Source organism: Somniosus microcephalus, chromosome 16, assembly GCF_052327205.1.
Source record: "Somniosus microcephalus isolate GS21.2 chromosome 16, FLI_Smic_1.0, whole genome shotgun sequence".
Classification (NCBI taxonomy): domain Eukaryota; kingdom Metazoa; phylum Chordata; class Chondrichthyes; order Squaliformes; family Somniosidae; genus Somniosus; species Somniosus microcephalus.
The window spans coordinates 27,982,934-27,995,262 of record NC_141002.1 but is presented as its reverse complement, the minus strand read 5'-3'; the positions used below and the strand labels follow the sequence as shown (position 1 = coordinate 27,995,262).

The following is a 12,329-nucleotide window of genomic DNA, read 5'->3' as shown; positions in this document are numbered from 1 at the left end:
ACTCTGAAAATTAACTTTTAGTGAAAATTAACTTTTACAAGTGTGGAGTCTCATTCCTTCAGATTTTAATTATTGTTGGAGATTTTAAAAATAAAAAAGTAATAAGTTTTTTAAATTTCTTTTACTGTTTCTTGCTGTCTCTTTTATTGTTGTTCTCTTAATCCCATCTATCTTTCCCTCTCTTTCTGTATATGATTTGGCACTGACCTAAATATTCGAACTGACATTTCCTAATTTAGACTCTGCGTGGCTCATTAAAGATTCTTTAATCTGATTGGTTAAGGAGAAACATTGTGGCTTGCCGAGTTCACACAGGTCCCAGAACCCCTGCAGTGAAATGGATTTCTAATCACATCAAGTTCCAGTGCAAAAACACAATTCACAATTCACAATTCAAATCGCTTTATTGGCATGATAAGTTACATCTTATGTTGCCAAAGCATCAAAATACATTTATGGTTTAGCACATAAACGCAGTTCTATTCATACAGTGTATAAACAGGTATATCCCTGAGTGTATAAATATACATTCGCATTGTGTATATATATTCTTTTCTTAGTTTACTGGTTGTCCCTCTGTTCATGGCAAGCTGTAACATAGAGCACAGAAAGTCTGTGGCCAAGTGTAAATGTTAGCTAGTGCCGTTCATTCACTCTGACTACAAAATCTGGTCCATTATCTTTATAGCCCAATAATTTGGAACCTCACACTGCTAGGTTATGTTGACACTAAATTGGCTACCGATTGTGATCTTTTATTTTCTTAACCCTCAGGTTGTTTTTTTCTTAAATGTTAGCACATCACAACACAATACTTTGCATTTTTTCCCCTTAATTTTCAGTCAACTCTACATTACAGCTTGATATTTATTCCTAGTGGAATGATTCATTTAACACAGACGATCGATTATGAGAAAGAAACTGAACACAGGTACAGATAGCCTGCCCTAGTTTAATTCATCTGCCTTAATCTAAAGATGTGTTAATAAGTGTGTGACATATTGTGTTTTGTATTTTTTTTTTAAAAACAGCCACATCTCAACAGTGAGAGAGTGAGGGATCCAGCAGGTGTCGCTGTTGTTGGCATTCTCAGACTCGATGTGAATGACTACCCACCTATCTTTAAACTGTAAGTAAGCAAATTTACTTCCACCATTGCAGCTTCGACAAAGTGCCACATAATAGGCTCGGCAGCAAAGTTGAAGCCCATGGAATAAAAGGGAGAGTGGCAGCGTGGATACAAAATTGGCTAAGTGACAGGAAACAGAGACGCGGTCGAGGTGATTTACTTGTACTTCTTGCAATTTAGTATACTGTATTCACTGCTCACGATGAGGTATCCTCTACACTGGGGAGACCAAATGCAGATTGGGTGACCACTTTGCGGAACACCTCCATTCAGTCTGCAAGCGTGACCCTGAGCTTCAGTCGCCTAGTCACTTTAATTCTCCGCTCCACTCCCACTCTGATCTCTCTGTCCTCGGCCTCCTCCACTGTTCCAAGGAAGCTCAACGTAAGCTCGAGGAACAGCACTTCATCTTTCGATGAGGTACTTTACAGCCTTCTGGACTCAACATCGAGTTCAACAATTTCAGATCATAACCTCTGCCCCTTTTTTTTTCAGATGGCAGCTGTTGATGACTCTGCTATTCCATTTACACCTCTTCTAGACCCATCTTTTGTTTCTTTACTTGTCCTATTACCATCTCCTTTTGCTTTGTAGAATCATACCTTTTGTCATTTAATCACTCCTGCCTCCCATCCTATCACAGGCCTTCCCTTTTGTTCTTTCCTCCCCTCCCCCCTTTCCCTGCCCCTGCACTTGCTTAAAATCTGTTACATCTCTAACTTTTTCCAATTCTGACAAAAGGTCATCGACCTGATATGTTATCTCTGTTTCTCCCTCCACAGATGCTGCCTGACCCGGAGTATTTCCAGCATTTTCTGCATTCTCTGAATCACTGTGTGATTTCTTAGTAATTGTATAAAAATGGTACGACTGCACACATTTCCTGTCCATTGTGTCACACTTCCTGTGTCGTACTTTCTCGATAGATTGCGACTTTGTGCAATAGTGTAAAATGGGTGATAGTGAATCGGCAGCCCATTTTACGTCGCTCATGATTTTTATTTCCATTGACTTTAATGCTCATTACCAAGTTGATTTTTGCTCTGGGGCATGCTTCACTATCTTATTGTTCTAGAACTAGAATGACATTTACCATTCCTGAGGAGGTGACACTGGGCATTGATGTTACGACAATCAGAGCCAAAGATCTTGATGGCGAAGTTTTTTATTCAAATAATGTGGCTCCCTCATTTCCTCAGCACAGGTCAAGGGGTTGGTCACTGGACCCAATTTCAACCATGGATTCAGGAGACTCTTGTTCAGAATAATAATTAATTGTACTGCAACTATTCTAAAAAGTCATTAGAGATTCTTCAGCCTTGCTGAGTTTTCTTTCTATGCAAACAGCCAAAGGGTATGACTCCCCTCCCCCACCCATCACTACCCCGGCAAGTGGTTGAGCACAAAATTCATGTCCCGCCACAAAAGGTTGTTAAAATCATGCAACGATTGCTAATAATATTCATTTCTGCCCTTGATAAATGGGGCAAAATCTCAGCACTGTTGAAGGAAATCAGGACCAAGGGGTTTCAGTCAGAGCTTGGAAACCTGCTGGCATTCCCGAGCAAGATTGGAATACTTTGTTGTGTGTGGGAATTATTCTCGGAGGAGGAGTCTTGTGACTGAATAACTTTTTGTTTTGCACAGAATGGTTGGAACTCCCTGCTGCTGGCCGTTCCTTCACAGCCTCTGGCTTTTCCTTAAAATCACAACAGTTTCGACACCACATTTGGAACTTGTAATTCTCAAATAAACACTAATGTTATACGTCTATTGGTGCTGTGGTTGTATTTAAAATGAATGTAAACTACCACTGTATATCTGTTTTATCATTCATAACAATAAAGTGTTTAATTGCATAAGCCACTATATCTGTAGAAACATGCTCCCTGTACAAGTCGGACAGGTTGCACCTGAACTGGATCGGGACCAACATCCTTGCGGGGAGGTTTGCTAGTATTGTCGAGGGGGGGGGGTTAAACTAACTTGGCAGGGGGATGGCATACGGAGTAGAGCTATAGTATGGGGTAATGCACAGCCAAATATCGAGGAAAAAACAAGTCAGTCTGGAAGGCAGAGCAAATATGTAACGGCACAAGGGAGTATGGCAAGGCTGGATGGCATTTATTTTAATGCAAGGAATCTTGCGAGTAAGGCAGATGAATTGAAGCTGTTGATGAACATGTGGGAGTATGATATTGTTGCTATCACAGAGACATGGTTGAGGGAGGGGCAGGACTGGCAGCTCAATATTCCAGGGTGTAGAATCTTCAAGCGAGACAGAAGGGGGTGTAAACGAGGAGGGGGTGTCGCAATATTAATCAAGGAGTCAATTACTGCAGTAAGAAGGGATGATATCTTAGCAGGTTCCTCTAATGAGGCCATATGGGTAGAACTTAAAAACAAAAAGGGGGCAAGCACTTTGCTGGAAGTGTACTATAGGCCTCCAAACAGTCAGGGGGAGATAGAGGAACAGATATGTAGGCAAATTTCAGAGAAGTGTAGAAATAATAGGGCAATAACAGTAGGGGATTTCAACTTCCCCAATATTAACTGGGATAGTCAGAGTGTGAAATTCTTAAAGTGCATCCAGGAGAGCTTTTGAGCCAGCATGTAGAAAGTCCTACAAGAGAGGGGGTGGTACTGGATCTAATTCTAGGGAATGTAACCGGGCAAGTGGTAGATGTTGTTAGATCCATGATTCTGAGAGTATGATGTTTTCCAATAACTACATGGATGCTGTAACTTAACAATCAACAGGTGTTTACTGGAGTAGGGTAGTCTCAAGACTGGGAGTACAGAGGCATGCTCAAGGCTTATATACAGGTGTGGTCACTGCCGGTACTACAGTATACAGGAGCTGTAAAAGTAGTTCTCTCTTAAAGGTACATACACTACAATTCCTCCCCTTTTAGATTATATTCAAATAACAATTAACACTTTAACATGTACATTAAACAACAATAGTCCATTTATAGATTCAGTCTTTGGGGCGGCTTCCTGATCCTTTCAGGATAGCACCTTTCCTGAGGTTCTTGTTCTTGGTGCGGAGGCAATTCTGGTCCCTTTTCGTCGGTTAGTTCATCGGTTTCCACTGCTACTGGTTCTGAGGTAGATGCTACCGGTATGTCGGGTTCATCCCCAGGTACGCGAGACATGGGGTTGACTCGTTCCTGTGACGCTAAGATCTGATTGACGTGGCGTCTCACAATGTTCTCCCCGACATCGACTGTGTACATTAATGGCCCCTGCCTTGTGCATATCGTTCCGGGTTGCCATTTCTCTGTTCGGTAGTCACGGGCCAAGACTGGTTGTCCTACATTGAAGCTCCTTGTCGGCTTCTCATTGATGTGCTGGAATTGTTTATCCTCAACATTTCTTCGCACATTTGGTCTGAGCAAATCCAGACGAGATCTCAACCTTCGGTTAAAGAACATTATGGCCAGGGTCTGGTTCGTAACTGCATGTGTCGCATTTCTGTAGGCTAATAAGAAATTGTCCACCTTATGCTGTAGTGGAATTTCATCGTCACTCATGGCCTTTATCGCCTTTTTAAAGGTTTGTACGAACCTCTCAGCCAATCCATTTGTGGCTGGATGATACGGGGCGGATGTGTAATGCCTTACCCCATTCCTTCTCATAAATTTCCGAAACTCTTCGGACACAAACTGTGGTCCATTATCAGAGCAAATCTGCTCTGGCAAGCCGTTCCTGGCAAATATGGTCTGTAGGACTGCAATCATTTTCTCTGTACTGGTTGAGGACATATTTATCACCTCAGGCCATTTCGAGTGAGCATCCACTGCTATTAAGAACATTGAGTCCATGAATGGACCAGCAAAATCAATATGCACCCATTGCCATGGAGAGGAGGGCCACTCCCATGGGTGTAGAGGGGGATCTGGTGGTGCATTTTGGACCTTCTGGCATCCTGAGCAGCTCTTGGTTAGGTCCTCGATTTGTTGATCGATTCCCGGCCACCACACATAAGCCCTAGCAAGGCTTTTCATTTTCACCCCTCCCAGATGACCTTCATGACGCTCATTTAGCACTCTCTCCCTTAACTTGGGTGGAATCACCACTCTGGATCCACACATCACTCTCCCCTGGCATACTGACAGCTGTTCTCTTCTGGATGAGAATGCTGGCAACAGTGAGTCGCCATGTGTTGGCCATCCCCTCACCGTCAAATCATATACCCGAGACAGCGTCGGATCATTGCGGGTCTCCTTCTCTATATCCGCGTTCGTTACTGGCAATCGTTCAATTATTGACGAATAAAATATCTCGATAGGGTCTACTGCTGGTGCTTCCTCCACAGTAGGCAGTGGTAGGTGTGATAGCCCATCAGCGTTTCCATGCTGTTTCGTGCCTTTATATTCTATTTCATATTGATTCGCCCCTAGAAAAAGGGACCATCTTTGTAACCATTGTGCAGTCATCACTGGAACGCCCTTCTTTGGATTAAAGATGGAGACAAGTGGTTGGTGGTCAGTCAGCAAGGTGAACTTCTGCCCATGCAGATAGTGGTTGAATTTCTTTACTCCCCATACTAGGCTGAGGGCCTCCCTGTCAATCTGGGCATAGTTGCGCTCGGCTGAGGTTAGTGACCGAGATGCAAAGGCTACTGGCCTCTCCAACCCGTCTGGGAATTTGTGCGACAGCACCGTTCCAATACCATAGGGTGATGCATCACATGCCAAACGAATTGGTAGTGCTGGGTTGAAATGGGCCAACACCTCTTTTGATGTGATCAATTCTTTGCACTTCTGGAAAGCTCGTTTACATTCGTCATTCCACTTCCACGGTACCCCCGTTTGCAGCAGGGTGTTCAGTGGGTGTAATACTGTAGACAAATTTGGTAAGAACTTATGGTAGTAGTTTACCAGCCCGAGGAACGACCTCAGTTGTGACACATTTTCCGGTGCTGGAGCCTTGACTACTGCCTCAATCTTTTCAGGGGACTTATGTAACCCCTCTTCATCAATAACGTGGCCACAATACGAGACCTGCTTCTGGAAAAACTCGCACTTGTGGCGATTAGCTCATAGCCCACATTCCTTCAATCTGGTGAGCACCTTCTCCAGGTTGGCGAGGTGATCACTGTCATTTTCGCCCGTGACCAGGATGTCGTCCAAATAACACTGGGTCCCTGGAATCCCTTGCAGGACTTGATCCATCGCCCTTTGCCAAATAGCCGGAGCCGATGCTACCCCGAACACCAGCCGGTTGTATTGGTAGAGACCTTTATGAGTGTTGATCGTGAGGTATTGTTTCGAGGCTTCTTCTACCTCCATTTGCAAGTACGCCTGGGCTAGATCAATTTTGGTGAAGCGTTTACCTCCAGATAGCAAGGCGAAAATATCCTCAATTCGTGGAAGCGGATATTGTACCGTGTGAAGGACTGGGTTCACTGTCACCTTAAAATCCCCACAGATGCGGACTTTCTTTGGTTCCCCTGGCGTATTACTCAACGACCTCTTCATTACAGGAACGATGGGTGTAGCCCACTCACTCCAGTCTACTTTGGACAGTACTCTTGAACGTTCCAACCTTTCCAGCTCTGCTTCGACGGCTGGTCTGATCGCATAAGGCACTGGTCTGGCCTTAAGAAACTTTGGGCTTGCATTTTCCTCTATTTTAATCGTTGCTGTTATGCCTTTTAGTGTTCCGAGTCCCTCCTGGAACACTTCTTTTGCGTCAGTTAGCATTTTTGACAGTCGTCCAGGTGTGACGTCGTCATCCTTTTTGGCCTCAATCTTCAGTGCCTGTATGGAATGCCAATCTAATTGTGTCTTCCGGATCCATTCACGTCCTAGCAGTGGTGGTCCTCCATCTGGCAATGCATATAAGTCCATTTTAGGTATTTCCTGGCCTTTGTATATCACTTTCACCCTTATTTTTCCTTTGGGGTAGACTTTTTGCCCCGTGTACGTCTTCAAGACAATCTCTGTAGCTTTCAAGGGAATATGTGAAAATAGCCGCTTGTAGTCCCTTTGGTTTATGACTGTTAGGGCTGAGCTGATCCTGTGTCCAATTCCATTTTCACTTGGACTCCATCTATCTTGAGTGTAACCCAGATAGTCTGGTGATCCTCCATTTTGGTAACCTTATGTACTTTCAGACAACCCAGCTCCTTGCTTCCGGAGTCTGTGTCACTTTTCTGTTCGTCTGAACTACTGTCCATCACCTTGTGTACCTTTTTGTACTTCTCCTGTGGAGATTTCTTGCTGTTGGATTTCTTCCCAGACCTGCAGACTCTTGCTATGTGTCCTGCTTTTCCACACTGTCTGCACACTTGGTCCTTGAACCAACAATCCTTCTGGTCGTGTGTTGTTCTGCCGCAGCGATAACACTTCCCTGTTCCATAGGACATTTCATTGGTGCCATATTCTTGCAGTCTCCATTGTATCTCTGCAGCGCCCCTTGCGGCTGCTTCGTGTCATACTGCCATGCTGAAAGCCTTGTCCAGCGTAAGATCCTTTTCTGATAGAAGTCGTTTCTGGGTTCCTTCACTTTGAAGCCCACACACAAACTTGTCCCTTAACGTGTCTGCTAGTCCCACTCCAAACTGGCAGTGTTTCGATAGCTTGCGCAGTTCCGTTAATTACTCAGCATTGCTTTCGTCTTTATGTTGGTTCCTTTTATGGAACTTAAATCTTTCTGCTATCAGCAGCGGTGTGTGGTTTAAGTGGTCCTGTAGGATTTCTACTATACTTTCGAAATTCTTATTCACGGGCTTCTCTGGGGTTATTAGGTTTCGCAGTAACCCATAAGTTTATGCACCCATGGAATTTAACAAAACCAGTGCTCCCCGTGTTTGCGTGGGTTTCCTCCAGGTGATCCGGTTTCCTCCCACAGTCCAAAGATGTGCGGGTTAGGTTGATTGGCTATGATAAATTGACGTTTAGTGTTAGGGGGATTAAATACGTGGAGTTACGGGGATAGGGTGGGATATGTGTCGGTGCAAGCTCGATGGGCCGAAATGGCCTCTATCTGCACTGTGGGGTTTCTGTGATTCTGTGATTCTGTGATTCATTCGCCCTGTAGTACACCTCAATACGTTCCACATATGTCGCCCAATCTTTGACTTCATTGTCGAATGTAGAGATACTGCCACTCTTTGGCATCCCTGGGTGTGATTTAACTGTCAAAAATGGCGTCTCCCGCGCTCTCCCTTCTTCTCCGCTAGCACAAAATGGCATCTCCCGCGCTTTCCTTTCTTCCCGCGCTCGCCCTTCTTCTCCGCTGCGGCTTCTAAAAATGGCGTCTCCCGCGCTCTTCCTTCTTCTCCGTGGCTCAATGGCGTCTCCCGCGCTCTCCCTTCTTCTCCCCGCGGACACTGTTCAGCCCTTGAGCCCTGGCTGTGCTCTGCGCGTTTTTTTTCTGTGTGCCTTTCCCGTTTCCGCCGCTCGGTCCTGAACCCGGCTGCTGCTTTACCCTCTCTCTCTCCGTTTTGTTTTTCCTCGATGCTGCTCGGTTTTCAACTCCCGGCTGTGCCCTGTGCGCTTCACCCTCTCTCTTACCCCATCGGCGCTGCACGGCTTTTTCTCTGCCGTCGTTCGGCTCCAGCCGCCGCTGTCCGGGAAGGGTCTGCACTGTACCTGTCGTCAGTCTGTTGCTGATCGTCGTGGCTGGGGAACCAAGCCCAGCTCTCCACAGCCTCCCCTGCGATGTTCACTCTCTGCCGGATGACTGGGCGGTTGCTCGTGGTCGACGCCCGTGCTTCTGGCCTCGACTTTCTTCCAGCGCCCTCCCGGAGTGAATCCTCGAAGGGAAATGCAGAGTTGCAGGTAGATTCGAATCGACCCTCGTCGCCACTGTTAAATCCGTGATTCTGAGAGTATGATGTTTTTCAATAACTACACGGATGCTGTAACTTAACAATCAACAGGTGTTTACTGGAGTAGGGTAGTCTCAAGACTGGGGGTACAGAGGCATGCTCAAGGCTTATATACAGGTGTGGTCACTGCTGGTACTACAGTATACAGGAGCTGCAAAAGTATTTCTCTCTTATAGGTACATACACTACATATGTGAGAAGGGGAAGTGCAAAGAGACCTGGGTGTTATTGTGCACCAATCGCTGAAGGTAAGCATGCAGGTGCAGCAGGCGGTTAAGAAGGCAAATGGTATGTTGGCCTTTGTAGCAAGAGGGTTCGAGTACAGGAAGAAGGATGTCTTGCTACAGTTGTACAGGGCCTTGGTGAGACCGCACCTTGAGTATTGTGTGCAGTTTTGGTCACCTTACCTGAGGAAGGACGTTCTTGCCACGGAGGGAGTGCAGCGAAGATTCACCAGGCTGATACCTGGGATGGCAGGAATGACATATGAGGAGAGATTGTGTCGATTGGGCTTATAGTCACTGGAGTTTAGAAGATTGAGAGGGGATCTCATCGAAACCTATAAAATTCTGTCAGGTCTGGACAGACTAGATGCAGGAAGGATGTTTCTGATGGCCGGGGAGTCCAGAAAGCGGGTAAGTGATTGGTTGGTAAGTATTTCTCCCTTTTAAAGCTTAAATCTCTTTGGTTTATAGTTTCTAAGGTGTGATATTCACCATCTAGAATCGGGGCAGAGGGTATTTAAGAATAATATTAATAAATTTAATTAATTACATAGAATGGGAGATCAGGTGATGTGTTGCTGCTGCAATATGTGGGAGCTGGTGGACACCATTGATGCTCACAGTGATCACATTTGCAGTAAGTGTTGGCTGCTCGAGGAATTCCAGCTCCGTGTTGAAGAGCTGGAGTCCGAGCTTCAAACACTGAGACACATCAGGGAGGGGGAGAGTTACCTGGACTCTGTGTATCACGAGGTATTCACACCAATTAGATTAATTAATTCAGATGTAGTCCGTGGCCAGGGTCAGGATGGTGTGACTAGAAGTGAGGCAGGTACGGGGATCCAGGAGGTAGTGTTGGAGGAGCCGCAGCCCTTGCACTTGTCCAACAGGTTCGAGGCTCTTACTCCCTGTGAGGATGGGAACAGGGACTGCGGGGAGGATGAGCAACCTGGTCACAGCACCGTGGAGCGGGGGGCCATTCAAGTGGGGGGAGTTAAAAGAAATGTTGTAGTGGTAGGGGATAGTATCGTTAGGGGGATAGATAGAGTTCTTTGCAGCCGAGAGCGAGAGTCCCGAAGGCTGTGTTGCCTGCCCGGTGCCAGGGTTAAGGACATCTCCTCTGGACTGGAGAGAAACTTGGAGTGGGAGGGGGAGGATCCAGTTGTCGTGGTCCATGTTGGTACCAACGACATAGATAGGACAAGGAAGGAGGTTCTGCTGAGGGAGTTTGAGCAGCTAGGGGACAAATTAAAAAGCAGAACCACAAGGGTAATAATCTCTGGATTATTACCTGAGCCACGAGCGAATTTGGCTAGGACAAATAAAATTAGAGATTTAAATGCGTGGCTCAAAGACTGGTGTGGGAGAAATGGGTTTTGCTTCCTGGGACACTGGCACCAGTACTGGGGCAGGAGGGAGCTGTTCCGTTGGGACGGGCTTCACTTGACCAGTGCTGGGACTAGAGTCCTGTCGGATCATATAACCAGGGCTGTAGAGAGGGCTTTAAACTAACTAGTGGGGGGGAGGTTCCTAGAGAGCAAATAATAAAAATGACAACAGAGAAGGGCATAGACTTAGGTAGCAGTGGGGAAATTAAAAACCAGAGCGTGTCAGGAAGGGGCAGAAGGTATGGAGTAAAAGGTAAAGTAATAAAAAGGGCAAAAGCAGGAACTAAGTGTCACAAAACATCTTTGAAAGTTCTCTATCTGAATGCACGTAGCATTCGTAACAAAATAGACGAGTTAATGGCACAAATAACTACATATGGGTATGATCTTGTGGCCATTACAGAAACATGGCTGCAGGGTGACAATGCCTGGGAATTAAACATACCAGGTTATTTAAAAATCAGGAAGGACAGGCAGGAAGGAAGGGGAGGTGGGGTGGCTATGTTAATAAAGGAAGGAATCACTGTAATACAGAGAAATGATATTGGGTCAAAAGATCAGGATAATGAAACAGTTTGGGTGGAGGTAAGGAATAATAAGGGGAAAGAAACACTAGTGGGCGTAGTCTATAGGCCTCTGAACAGTGGCAACTCTGTTGGACGGAGTATCAATCAGGAAATAGTTGAGGCTTGTAATAAGGGAACATCTATAATTATGGGGGATTTTAACTATCATATTAATTGGACAAATCAAATTGGGCAGGGCTGCCTTGAGGATGAGTTCATTGAGTGTATTAGGGATGGGTTTCTTGAGCAGTATGTAACTGAACCGACCAGGGGGCAAGCAACCTTAGATCTGGTCCTGTGTAACGAGACAGGGTTAATTGAAAATGTCCTAGTAAAGGATCCCCTTGGAATGAGTGACCATAACATGGTTGAATTCCATATTCAATTAGAGGGTGAGAAGGTTGGATCTCAAACAAGCGTGCTAAGCTTGAATAAAGGAGACTATGAAGGTCTGAGAGCGGAATTGAGTAGAGTGGATTGGGAAAATAGATTAAAGGGTAAGACGATACATGATCAGTGGTGTACATTTAAGGAGTTATTTTACAACTTCCAAAAAATATATATTCCACTGAGAAGAAAAGGGTGTAAAACAAAAGACAGCCATCCGTGGCTAAGTAAAGAAATTAAGGATAGTATTCGACTAAAAACAAGGGCATATAAGGTAGCCAAATCTAGTGGGAGGATAGAGGATTGGGAAAACTTTAAAAGACAGCAAAAAATAACAAAAAGATTGATTAAGAAAGGGAAGATAGATTATGAAAGTAAATTAGCAAAAAATATAAAAACAGATAGTAAGAGTTTTTATAGTTATATAAAAAGAAAAAGGGTGGCTAAAGTAAATGTTGGTCCCTTAGAGGATGAGACCGGGAAATTAATGGTGGGAAATACGGAGATGGCAAAAACACTGAATGAATATTTTATATCAGTCTTTACAGTAGAAGACACTAAGAATATCCCAACACTGGACAAACAGGGGGCTAAAGGGGGGGAGGAGCTGAACACGATCAAAATCACTAAGGAAGTGGTACTCGGTAAAATAATGGGACTCAAGGCGGATAAATCACCTGGACCTGATGGCTTACACCCTAGGGTCTTGAGGGAAGTGGCGGTAGGGATTGTGGATGCATTGGTAATAATTTTCCAAAACTCGCTGGACTCGGCAAAGGTCCCAGCAGACTG

At 45.1% G+C, this 12,329-nt stretch overlaps 1 long non-coding RNA gene across 1 annotated transcript; it reads left to right on the top strand.

The window, feature by feature from the left end:
• The first annotated feature begins 223 nt into the window (after positions 1-223).
• LOC147106038 (uncharacterized) lies at positions 224-2,986 on the top strand. The gene is made up of 3 exons (XR_015081320.1): positions 224-931; positions 1,032-1,993; positions 2,777-2,986. It is a non-coding gene; the product is annotated as an uncharacterized LOC147106038 (long non-coding RNA).
• The last annotated feature ends 9,343 nt before the right edge of the window (positions 2,987-12,329 follow it).